The sequence below is a fragment of the Spinacia oleracea genome, chromosome 6, assembly GCF_020520425.1.
Source record: "Spinacia oleracea cultivar Varoflay chromosome 6, BTI_SOV_V1, whole genome shotgun sequence".
NCBI classification, from domain to species: Eukaryota; Viridiplantae; Streptophyta; class Magnoliopsida; order Caryophyllales; family Amaranthaceae; genus Spinacia; species Spinacia oleracea.
This window is the reverse complement of record NC_079492.1, coordinates 122,957,516-122,970,696: the sequence shown is the minus strand read 5'-3', so window position 1 is coordinate 122,970,696 and position 13,181 is coordinate 122,957,516.

Sequence of the window (13,181 nt, the reverse complement as noted above, 5' to 3'; positions counted from 1 at the left end):
TACCACCAAACTAAACCAAATTCGTCAAAGCTATTGAAAAGTAATTTCAGAATAACTTTTCATAAAATATATCTAGAGAGTTGCAAAACTCAGTGGGAGCTTAGTGTTTATCATTCGACAAACTGAGGCCCAAGTATAGATATATGTTTCATTGTGATTTATTCAAATGAGACACAAGCGTATTGTTTCTACCACGAATTTTTGAGAACATAATGTTTGTTTGCTCGAAATGATGTCCTTTTGGAGATTCGTTTCCAAAATGACAAGTGGGAGAAAATAGACCTCGAAAGTCTTCGAGGCGAACATCAAACATAAAACGGACAATCTGGAGGCTTTTCGAAGTTCTTTAGAAAATCCGAACACGTATTCTTTAAGGACTTTAGAAGTGGCTTTTAAAGAATAGACATCTCTTAGAAGACTTTACAAGTGCTTCAAGGAGAACAGAATATTCAAAGGACTTTCAAGTGGCTATTGATATTCTATTGTTTGATGTTCTATACCCAAGTAGGCATAGAGTTCAAGTCAATGAAACTATGAGATTCTTCTATTAATAATGAAGAAACCTACAACTTGCAGTCAAACTATTAATGAGTTTGTGACCTGTAAGAAAGCTATGACGAAACCCAGATTCCCTAAAATGGTTAGAGGCCATATATAGACTCAAATGTTTTAGATGGTTAAAGGCCATAAAACATAACCAATGTTTTGATGACAAAATTGAAATTTTGTTGATTTGCAAGAATAGTTTCACACCTATTGGTTGCAAGTTTGTTTTAAGGATAAAAACCATCAAACATGGAATTGTGTTCACACACAAAGCTAGATTAGTTGCTAAAGGTTACAAGCAAATTCATGGCATGGATTGTGTTGAAACCTCATGCATAATCGTAATGCTCAAGTCTATAACTCAAGCAATGATTGCATATTGGTACATATGACAATTGGATGACAAAATGTATTCCTCAATCAAATGTTGGAAGAAAACTATGTACATGGCATGTCATAGGATTTGTGGATCCAAATAAATGCTTGAAAAGGAATGCTAACTTATGAAATCTAAGTACAGATTTAAGCAAGCAATTGGGAATTGGAACTGTATTTTAGTGAAGCTAATAAGCATTTTAGTTTCATAAAATATACATGATTCTTATAGATATATAAGAAGTTTAGTGGGAGTACGTAAAACTTATTTGGTCCTATGTGTATCACACATATCTCTCTATTGTGAAATAACATTCAAATGCTAATGAATTAGGTTTGAAATTATTCATCAATGATGGACCAAGGCGAAACTTAGTACATACTTGGTATTAAGATCTATTTACAAAGATCTTATGATATTGTTTAGTAATGGCATTTACTAGATCAAACACGAAAGACTCCATTGGAGATATTCGATCCATATGAATAAATCTAAGTAATGAATGTTTGAACTATGTATAAGCATTTACTAAGTTAAACATCAAAGAATCTAATGAGATTCTTCACCTATATTATATGTCAAAGAATTTAGTTGGATTCAGTATCTACTGTAACTGAATGAGCTAAAGTTACATGAATAGAATTCAATTGGGAATTATTCTATATAATATAATATGAGGATCGCCAAAAACGTATCGTATGACTTTAGGCATGACGAACATATACCAATCTCTATTGATCTAAGTGAAGATCAACTAGATTGAGATCAAGAACACTTATGGTACTTGAAAAGGTACATAGGAATAGTTCTTGATTCAAGGAAATAAAGATGTGCTAAATATTGATGCTACACGCATAAACACTGGTAAATGATCAAGCAAGACCCTTTGGAGTTAACCATTGACAAGGACGAGCTAAAGAGCATCGTGTTTTGAAATGGCAACATGGATTGAAGACCATGAGTTGTTGCGTGGGAAATTAAAATAATAATTTCTATGTTCTAAGATATAGTTGGAGAGTCTTCCACATATCTGTGAACTGCTTGGATAAGTAGATCCAAACAAAGCATCACTAGCGACCTATACAGTTGAAGTAAAAGTAATTATTGCCTAAGAAGCAATAAAATAGAGTTGTTTATATGAGTTCTTCATTGAACTTGGGAAGATCACATGTCTGTTGACTTAATGGTTCTTCATTGCAAAATGCGTAGAACCACTAATGTAGCAAGAAAGACTAGATCACAAAATAAACATACTCAAAAGTTCTTATCATCATATCTCGAAGAACATTCGATGAAAAGGATGTTAAGATTGGCAAAGCGTGATAACTAAACCTATGCAACAAGTGAGAAGCAACACTCACGTTGTAGCACTGGAAATCAAGCATAACTTTGAATTCCATGAACTGTTTTAAAGATGGGTTTGAGGCCCATGGTTGTAAAACAATGGGGTTGAACATTTATCATATATGAAGTGTATTTTCATATTCCATTTAATCTTGGTTTAGTATTAAATAATGAGTCCCTTCAATTTGACGATATATTCAAGATAGACTGTCAGGACCAGTCCTGTGACTAAGAAATGTCTATCAAGTGAACTTGAATGTCAAAGGTTGAAAATGGTCCCTAGTCGGAGTTTTCTATAAAATTGGACGCATAGAAAACGTTAGACGATTAGAATGCAAGATGACTAGTAGTTCTGTTTCTTGAACTATGTGGACATGGCAATGTCATAATCATTTGCATAGATACTTACTTTGGGAAGACTAGTATCGGACAAGACCTATGAAACTTTACTGTAAGAGATGAAAATCTGTCATAAGTAAATTTCATTAAAATTATTAGACACTAAATCCTCAATACCTGAGTGATTTGAGATTACTTGTTTGAGAACTGGTTGCTTTGACGTTGACCAACCGTCGCACCGTAAAAGGAGGCTATAAAGGCAACGCTCAGGTAATCACCTATCAAACGAAGTCTAATCTCAAGATCGCAAGATTGGGATTGTCCTCCCATAAATCGGGATGAGATGCTTAAAAGTTGTACAAGGCCACTCGGAGAGCTAGAAACTGTGAAATGCATGGCCGTGCTCGGATGAATCATAGGCTATGATTATCTGTTTATTTGATCAGTTAAACTCTGAAACCGAGAAACACCTCTGGACATAATAAGGATGACAACTCTTACCTTATGTTCAAGAGCAAGCATCGAGCGACAAAGGAATTAGGAAATGCACACTTGTCCCTAAGGACAAGTGGGAGACTAAAGGAAATAATGCCCTTGGTCCAAGTATGCATTCTATGTTAAGTCTAATAAATGCGGTTCAGTATTAATTAACAAGTTAATAATTCAGTGAGATCAAGTGAGCTGAATGCCTGACTAGAGGCCGCTTCAGTTCAAGTGGAATTAATTATATTAATCCACAGCTTACTCTTGACTGAACCCGTAGGGTCACACAAATAGTACGTAAACGGATCAAGTATTTAATGGCATTAAATACTCCATCTATGGATATTTGGAATCGACGAATCTTGGTTTCAGTGGGAGCTGAGATCGTCACAGGCAAGAAATGAATACTCCGGAAACGATGATATTGCCGGAAACGGAAATATGGATCGTATCGGAAATATAAATATTATCCAATTCGTAGATGTTGCCGGAAACGGAAACATGGTACGTATCGGAAAATATTATCGGAAATGGAAATATTGCCGGAATCGAAAATATTGCCGGAAACGGAAATATTGTCAGAATCGGAAATATTATCGGAATCGGAAAATAATTCCGGAAACGGAAATATTAAATATTTGTTCGAAACGGAAATTAATTCCGGAATCGAAAATATTAAATATTGTTCGTATCGGAAATAAATTCCGGAATCGGGAATTTAATCGGAAGCGTATCGTACGAATTAGCATCGGACGAGGCCTGCCAGACGAAGGCCCAGCACGAAGCCGGGCCATCGCCCAGCAAGCCAAGCGCGCCACACGAACAGCCAAGGCCACGCCAGACCCAGCGCAAGGCCAGGCCCAGCTGGCCGTGGCAGCGCGCGCAGCTGCGAGCAGTGGGCTGCGAGCATTGCTGCAGCTCGCGTGGGCTTGTAGCTCGCGTGGGCCGAGGGGCCGTGTGGGCTGTGCGCGGGCATGGCCTGCACGCTTGCGGGTCATGCTCGTGTAGAGTTTGTGTTCACATACGAAACTTAAAGAGTATAGGATTTGTTTAATGATTAAAATTCCTAATCCTAAAAGATAAATTAATTAAATAAGAATTCTACTAGGATTCTAATTTAATTAATTCGTATCCTAGTAGGATTCGATTACTTATTCCATGGTCTATAAATATGAGTTAAGGGCTCATAATTTATATCGAGTATTCAAGTATTCAAAGTGATTTTTGAGAGCAAAAATTCAGTCATATAATTGCCTACAATAGCCGAAAATTCTAAGTACCTTAAGGGCGATTCTAGTTGGTCAAGCTTAAGGCGGATCCGGACGTGCTGTGGACTATCTACGGAGGGACGACACTTGGAGTCCTAAAGACTTGTTCTTGTTCGGTTCGGGCGCAGCTAGGGAGGGCACGCAACAAAGTGTATGCATCTAAACTATGCTAAATGATTATGTGTAAATAATATGCTTTCCTGGCTTTATGGTTTTTCCGCATGATTTATGTTTTGTCATATGTATCATAACCTAACACGTATGGATGAACAACATACCGCCCACCTCCAAACTAATTAACACATAAATACAGATTATATGAGTATTGAGTAGTTTATATCCTACTGTACTTAATGAGATATAAGAGACAGAGAAAATCTCAATCTTACTCCATGGAAATGCATCCAGATATGTCAGGTAGAGTTAATTAATTAGCCTTTCTCATACGACATTCACCTAAAAGCTAACGACATATTGTACCGTTACTTAATACTACTACTTTATCTCTTAGTGAAAGTTAGCACTATCTTTATCTAAACTAGTTTTATCAAAATGTAGGAGTACTTAAGATGTACTGTGGTTGATTAGAATAATTTAGTGGTTAGGGTCTCAGAAGTCGAAGTAAAAATCAGGCACATGGATGACAAAATTGCCACCAATATCATGTTCTTAAACTAAAACAATTAAACAGGTGTGTGAAAGTAACCAAGACCCTAATTAACAGAAGGAAAGCTTGATTTAATATGAAACTAAACAAGTGCGTGTTGTCTTAATCTTCATATATTATTCATGTAATATCTTCAATCATGTATTTTGCTGATTTTTTTGTTGGTCTTGAAACCCTTTTCATAACTCTTTGATGACATCTATACAACATGGTCATACTTTGATTTTTTGTGGGTTTTTTTTTCAAGGTTTGGGTTGGTTTTTGGAAGTTGATCATAGGGTTGGAGAAGAATGGAAGCAGTGCAGGAACTACTGGATGAGCGCGCAGGAACATTTCTGTAGATTGCAAGAATTTGGTTTTGTGAACTAGCAGTAGTAGTTGTAATTTTGTGAACTATCAGCACTAGTTGTAATTTTATAACAGGTGATGCATTGTTTTGAAGATCTCCAACAGATATATTTTGTAGGAAGCAAGAACATATTGCTTTTATTTTTAATTTTAGAGTTGAAATGTTAGAAAACTCATAAGTAAGCAACAAGGACCTATGTTATTGATGTTATTGAATTAAGGACCTAAGTTTCTTATTTTTTGCTCCGGTGAGTTAAACTTGGGTTAACTTGCCGGATTGTTAACCTTAGGTCCCAATTGGTGAGTAAATAAGATTGAGGTCCTGATTGGTGATTTATGTGAAAACTGAGGTCCCAATCTTGTACTTAACTCGGTTTTACGAGGGTTTACAGGCCAATACACGTAGGACTTAGTAGGGGGTATGTATAACGTACGATTTCACATACGAATACAATACGATATACCGTACGACTTACGAGTACAAAACCGAACATATGAAACTCAATTTTATTTTATTGGAAAACTAGTATAGAACCCGTGCAATTGCACGGTTTTATAAATTTATACCAAGATTAAATATAAACTAAATAATTTGAATGAGTGATGTTATCTAACTCTTTCATTTAAAAAGTTACAAATTGCATTTTACATAAGTTGTCTTCTCTTTCTTTCTCTTTTTTCTTTTTATAGTTTACCATAGCACTATCTAAAATCTTTTTCGATCATCAACATCAAGGTTGTAGGAAATAGGGTACTATACTCAATGATTCATAACTAATTGAAAAGTTTAGATCGACCTAAGGTCGTACACTCTATCGCACAAACACGGGCCTCATAACCATATATGGGATGTGTGTGGCATGTTGGACACAAGGTTGCATGCACGCTACGCAACAACCTACGCGCAAGCCCTATCGCGCACAAGCACATGCGACGGCGACGACGACAACAACAACAACCACAACAACAACAACCCAAAAGCTTGGGATTTGGCGCGCACGGGACAAAAATGTCTGTCAAAGTGTGGCAACGTACATGGCATGTCTAGGCCCATGCGCATGCGTGCCCTAGTGTGAGCGTGTGTGCGGGATGACCGACCAAAGAGTTTCACTTTTTTTCTATGACATTTATTTTTCATACGAATTAATACTCACTTTTTTATTATTAACTTATTACTATGTTGATTTCTTGATATCTTTATATACTACACTAACTAATCAATTTCAATTTTAGTGATCGAGAGGAAGATGTAGGAAGTGATCTACATCATTTAGTAATTTACTCTTATTAAAATTTCTAACTGCAACTTGATAACCTACAATCAAATTACACATACGAAATAATTAAAAATAATTATTCATCAACTAAGACCATAATATGCAATATCGTCGCTCGTGATCTAAATGAGAAAAGTAGACATGCAGTATCGTCATCAGAATTTTGGTCGCTCGTGATCTAAATGAGAAAAGTTGTTGTTTATTCATCAAATTTTGTTTTATTGAAAATTAAGAAGATAACACAATATTATGTTATTGAAAAGTAGATCTGATAGAAGATAGTCAATCATTTTTTTAATATAATTTGAATGTGAGAGAGTAATGGTCCCTAAATTTTTGTTAGTGGGAAAAGATAGGTATTAAAATAGTTATAGCTAGAGTCTTTCCTAAAATAAAAAGTATAAAAACTAATTTGGGACAAATAAAATGGAAAACGTATAAAACTAATATGCAATGGAGGAGTAATAAATTGTATAAACTGTAACAATATGGCATACATAATTATAATTATATATGCAGCATAAGAAAATGAGATGTGAAATTGTCTTATTTAGAAGTACGTAGGCAAACTGGTGGCAGGGGGAATTTTTTATGTGAAACCGATATACTCCGTATGTTAGTTCTAGTTGAAGGTACCTCGTGCGTTTTAGTACAAAAAGTATAGTACATAGATAGATATATAAAATATTTATGTTATATGCCTATAAATATCAACAATAGACTCGTCAAGAGTTGTTATACTCCACAACTTAATTGTACACTATGGCAATGAGATATGTACATATAACGTGGGTCATCTTAATCGAGAGCCCTTTCCAGTTAAATATTACTTCTTGCAAAGATCGTTAACTTTCCTCATTATAGTTACCCTAAATAGTTAGTTGTTTGTTTATTATCGTTAGCAGCTTATAATCCTCATTAAATAATGCACTAAATATTGTATACGTAGATTATCTAATTATTGTACCTAAACATAAAAATCATAATATGATTTAAAATTCTGCTTTAAACTTCATTCAAAGTAGAATCTGTTGATCATAGTCATCTAAAAATTACCATGATCTAGATAATAATTTAAACTTACCATGATCTAAAAGAGCATTTAGAGAAATTCGTTTGAAGTTATAATAAAAATGATACTTAGATCATGATAAAATTTCGTTCGAATTTATTATACCTAAATATAAAAATGATATTATTTAGATTATGATATAATATTGGAAAAGATACTCTGCCAATTTTATTATAACTCTTTTAGTATAGGTATAATAATTATTTCTATTATAAATTAAATGATATTAGATCATGATAAAATTTTGTTTGAAGTTACTATACCTAAATATAAAATAGTATTATTTAGATTATGATATAATGTTGGAAAAGATACTCTATGTTAATTTTTGTTATGGAGTATGTCTCTTTTAGTATATGCATACTCCGTATTAGATTATTTCTATTAATAAGTTTATATATGATAATATTTCCTGAAGTAATATTTATACGCAAATCAAATAATATTTTAGTTTGGAAAAGATACACACATAATATTATTAAATTAATTATGTAATTGTAGTTCATTTATTTAAGGAAAGAAAAAAGAGTGGAAAAAAATCAATGTAAGAGCGACACATGTCAATTTTGCATCTAGGGCTTCTTTGTTATATAGATAGATAGATTGAAGAGAAGCCGTCATTGTATTGGAAGGGTGGGTAATGGGTGTAATATATATGGTCTTTGCGAATATTTCATTCCATTTTTTGGATGATTATATTTTCTCTGGATGTTTCTATAACAAACTTGTAAAATATTGATTAAATTTTCCGAATCAGTTGCATTTTGGTAAAGTATACCAGTTTACAGGTACTTTATTTTATTGAAAATATCAACAAAATATTTAACGATTTCACTTTTAATAAATTGAATATGTTAAGTAGGTATAAATTTAATATTTTGTAGTGGTCAATATTCTGGGGGTTATTTCATTCCTTCTTTGGATTAAAGTTCCTTTCTCTAAGTAATGGAAAAGGTAAAGGTTAAAACTTTAGTCATAATGTTTTCAATGTCAAAGATTTAGTTAATATTTTTTCAATATACGAATACGGCTGTCAACATAAGAATCCATGCATATATTTTGTAATTAAAATTTTCTAATTAAATTAAAATAAAAAAGTACAAAAATTGTGGTAGCGACATCAACATGTGGACAGAAGAGGAGAGAGGAACTTCTGTTTTAGTATAGGTATAGATTTGCCAAAAATGACCTTTTATAACTCAAATTTTGCGAGAAAGGACCTTATAATTTTTTTTTTGTGAAATCACACCTTAATGTAAAAATTTTTGCGAGAAAGGACCTAAGGGAAGTTTACGGCATTGACTGAACTTTTCCAACCATTGACTTGCACGTGAGAAGCACGCGTGGCTTAAGTTGGCTAAAGAAACTGAATTTTCTGAGTCTTGAATTTTCAAACTTAGATTTTATTTCGATATTTTTTTCAACATTAGGTTTTAAAGCTTAGAAATTTGGAGGAAAATTGGGTGTGGTTAGCAAAATAAAGCCACACGTGCTTCTCACGTGCAAGTCAATGGCCGGAAAAACTCAGTTAATGCCGAAAACTTACTTTTGGTTGTCTTTCGCAAAAAAAATTACATTAAGGTTGATTTCACAAAAATATATATATATATACATATATAAGGTCTTTTCGCAACAAAAAATTTACATTAAGGTGTGATTTCACAAAAAAAATTATATAAGGTCCTTTCTCGCAAAAGTTGGGTTATAAAAGGTCCTTTTTAGCAAATTTGCATAATTTATTGTTTTATTTTTTTACGTGAATTTTATTTTTCAAAGATAAGGGGAAAAACCTACTACGTATTACCTTTGTACTAAAACAAACAACACGTCATCACACGAGTCACTTCCAGCTAAAATTCATTTTCCTAAAAAGTGTATCTGTTTTATTCTCTACTATTTTTTATAAACAATTATGTATGGAAAAAAAAACATTAGTATATAAATTATGGAAACACGTCAACACACGTGTCACTTCCAGCCAAAATTCATTTTCCTAAAAAGTGTATCTGTTTTATTCTCTACCATTTTTTATAAACAATTATGTATGGGAAAAAAACATTACTATATAAATTATCGTAATAATAATTTTCCTAAAAATTTTTGGGTAATATTTTAGTCAAATCGGTACATTATAATGGAAAATACATTAACTCGATATTTTGGTCAAATTAGCATATTATGCATATAAAATATGCATATTATATTAATAAATTAAATGAATATGTTCAAAATTAGGAATATCACTTGTCACCTCCTAGTGAAGTTTTGGAATTTTACATTGTTCTAAATTTTTTTCCAAATATTTTTATGCAATACACTCTATTTTTTTTCCCAATTTGAATACCATACAATTTCCTTAGTAAAAAATCTTCTAAATCATTAATAAAATTTATTATAAATACATATATTTAAAAGAAAATACTACATATATATATATATATATATATATATATATATATATATATATATATATATATATATATATATATATATATTTGGGAAGAAATAGTCAAAATTTTACCAACAACAAAAACCACTTTTCTTTAAATGCCCCTATTCATGCAAATGTATACATTACTCTTGAGGATTATGGTGACCATGCAAATGTCTACATTACCCCCATTCACTTAATATATAAATTGTTTAATAAATTTCCTAAAAATAGTTTAAAATAAGGATTAATAAACATTGCCTAATTTAAAATGTCACATACGCATCGCATGTATTAACATTACTACTAGTATATCAGTATGACAAGTCAACTTCAACTTTATTTTGTTCTGATTTACTTTATTAGTTAAGATTGTCGAAATAATAAATTAATTTTGAAGTATATAATATGTGCAATCCACGGATCTTATACTAGTGATCATATATTTATGTGTCATTTGATTGTTTAAGATGTACATTTGTATAACATATTTTGATTGATTACGTATACTAAGTTGAATATAAATAAGTTGGTATACATTTTATTGAACGAGTTTCATACTCCATGTTCTTTTTGTTCATAAAATTTTCTATATCGAGTTTTTATACTTGGACTAAATGTATGTGTAAGCAATAGTTAATATTTTCTGTTCTACTAGTATAGTCATTTGCTACTTGTATTTTATACCCCTATGAAATTCTCAATTTTCTCAGGGGACTATTTACATATTTTGTATGTTCCTTTTTTTAGTTGATACACTTTATTTTAGCACACATATTAAGAAAAAGTGACAATAATATTCCTATCTACTAACACACTAACACTATACCCATAGTACTGACAGGCTAAAGTCGTATCACCTAATCAAAAATAACCTAAGTCCACTAGCTAGGTAGCAAGGGAAGTCAGGATCGAATCCACAGGGAAACATGCGTTCTTCCTACTATTAATTAATTAAACTAGACTATTGGGAACAAGAGTTGGTTGGTGATTTGTATGCTAAGCCTACGAACGATAATTAAATAAGAATGAATCAATATATTAAGAAATCTAGGGCATAGGTTCACCAACAAATAATAATCCAGGACAATGAACAATTACGATAATCGACAAGTAATTAATTAGACTAGCATGCTCTCTCGAATCGATACTAATCATAGACTTAGAATTAACGGGCTCTCGCTACGTATTAACTCTAATTCCACCTATTGACACAAGCCTAAACATCAAATTGCATCTCTCGAATCTTAACTTGACATTGCATAACTACCACAATTAAACCTGCGCAAATCTAATTGTATAGTGAAATAAACCAATCAATAGGAATCAATTACACTGCCAACAACCATAACTATTCAATATCCATTCATATTAATCATGGATCCCCAAACCCTAGAAATTAAATTACTCAGGCATATTAATGATAAACAAAGCAATTAACACGATTAGAAACATGATTATAGCAAAATAAAGGATTGAAATAAAGAACAATACCTAATTGAAGAACAATGGTAATGCAAAGCTTGAGTTTTTATTGAATTTGAAACTAAGTGTTTTGAACTAAATTAGAGAGAAAACAAAGCTAAGAGAAATAAACTAAGGGGCTAATACTAGAAAATAAGATAATAAGATGTTCAACTAAATTAACTAAGGGCTATATTTATAGTTTTGCCCCAAAACATTAAGGAAAACCGGAAAAACTAAGGCAAAACGCGCGCACAAGTAGCCCCAGGGTTGTCGTCGCCCGATCGGGCGGCCAACCGCCTGACGGGCGACCAGCTCGAAATCCGCCCGACGGGCGCAGGGCTGCCCGGTGGGCGGAGGGAGAAACTTCTGAAACATCTGCACGCGCCCGGTCGGGCGCCACTCGCCCGTCGGGCGGAGGGAGAACTTGCTGCTGCTGCTTTTGATGGGCGCCCGATGGGCACCGGGCGAAGACCCGCCCGTCGGGCGCCTGCTGCCTGCTGCCTGCTGCTCCTTTCTGCTTGCTCGCCCGGTGGGCGAGGGGCAATCCACCGGGCAGAGGGCTAAGTGATCCGCCCTTCGTCCGCAACACCGAGTCTAACATCCGGGGCTCGATCATGAACATCTAGGGGTCCCGTAAGTCGACAATAGTCGTCCCGAATCCCCTCGGGATCGTGTAGTGGCCTAAATCATCATGAAACGGGTCTAAAAAGACCAATTTCTCACTAAGTAGTCATGAAACTCAAGGCACACTCAAATACACAGATGAGTACTAAAATGGCTCCTAAGAGCTCATTTGACGCATAAAAGTACTAAGGGACGGGGGTGAAAACACTATATAAAACGCACATATCAAACCTCCCTAAGCTAGATCCTTGCTTGTCCCTAAGCAAGGAAATCATCGATGAACACAAGACCAACTTCACCCCCAACATATTTCAAAATGAAAACATAATCCAATGTAAAATCCAACGAGCATGCATCAATGTTAACCAATCAAATCCATTCAATCGCTAATCCACCTTAACAATCGTCACGCAAAGCGAACCACAAATGCACAATGGAATTCAAGACTAGTGCTCACACATTCGTCACTCATTTATGTGGCGGATAAAAGATGTACCCGTTCGCTCCCCTCCCAACATATAAGTGAACAATGCCCTCCCAAACTCACAACACTCGTGTGTCTAGAAAAACATACACTCAACCTAGTAGTCGACTCGGAATGTGCCATGTCATAACTTGCATTGATAAACAACTACTTTCATATTAGTACGACTCTATGCACAAAGGTCGGAAGGTCTTCAAAGCTTGTAATGTTAGGCTTAGGTAAGGGTGCGGTAAATTTGGGTATAATGTGAGCTTTAAAGCCTTGGCTTTGGGGAGCATGAATCCTAAATAACCATGATCAACCACAAGATGATGACCAAAAACCTCGCACTCAACACATGATGAAACAACAAACACCAACACCATACTTTCTTGCCTTTTCACAATTAAAACCAATCACTCTTAGGAATAATGAACTTACGAAACTCGAGGTGAAACAATACTTTGAAATTTTTT